Source organism: Dipodomys merriami, unplaced genomic scaffold (genome assembly GCF_024711535.1).
Source record: "Dipodomys merriami isolate MVZ:Mamm:240054 unplaced genomic scaffold, mDipMer1.0.p SCAF_330, whole genome shotgun sequence".
Lineage (NCBI taxonomy): Eukaryota > Metazoa > Chordata > Mammalia > Rodentia > Heteromyidae > Dipodomys > Dipodomys merriami.
In genome coordinates, this window is record NW_027204827.1 from 569,985 (window position 1) to 570,625 (window position 641).

Sequence of the window (641 nt, forward strand, 5' to 3'; positions counted from 1 at the left end):
GCAGTTACTCATTATTTTACAGCCCAGGCAACCAAGCCCACTAAACTTTATTTCTAAAATGCTCAGCAAGAAAAGCAAGACTGGAGACATGGTCCAAGTGAAGGAACACCAGATGAACAGGTACAAGATACTGAGTTGAAATAGATATGAGAGGAAGAAAAAAGAAAGAAAAATGGACTCACTCTTTAAATACTTTCATATTTGACAAATATGAGTAATCTCAGTAACTTCATAATTTTTATTTCTTTACAAAATTGTGCATATGGATAATATCATGTCAATTCTTTAATTCTTCCTCAGGCACAAAGCTTAAAATAAGTATCTCTGTATTGTCTATATATTTCTTCAAATTAATTGTCTCTGATTATTTGTCACTCTTTTCTATTATGCCTGCTTCTATAGTCACACTATATTCCCTAAAAATTGCTTCTTCAATCACGTGAAAGTTTCTTCAATACACTCTTGTATTTCTCTATATAGAGAACTTGTTTTCGGGCTGGGAAGGTGGCTCAGTTGTAGAGCACTTGCCTTGCATGACTGAAGCCCTGGGTTCGATTCATCAGCACCACATAAGCAAAAAGAAAAAAAGCTGGAATTGGTGCTTTGGCTCAAGTGGTAGAGCGCTAACCTTGAGCTGAAGA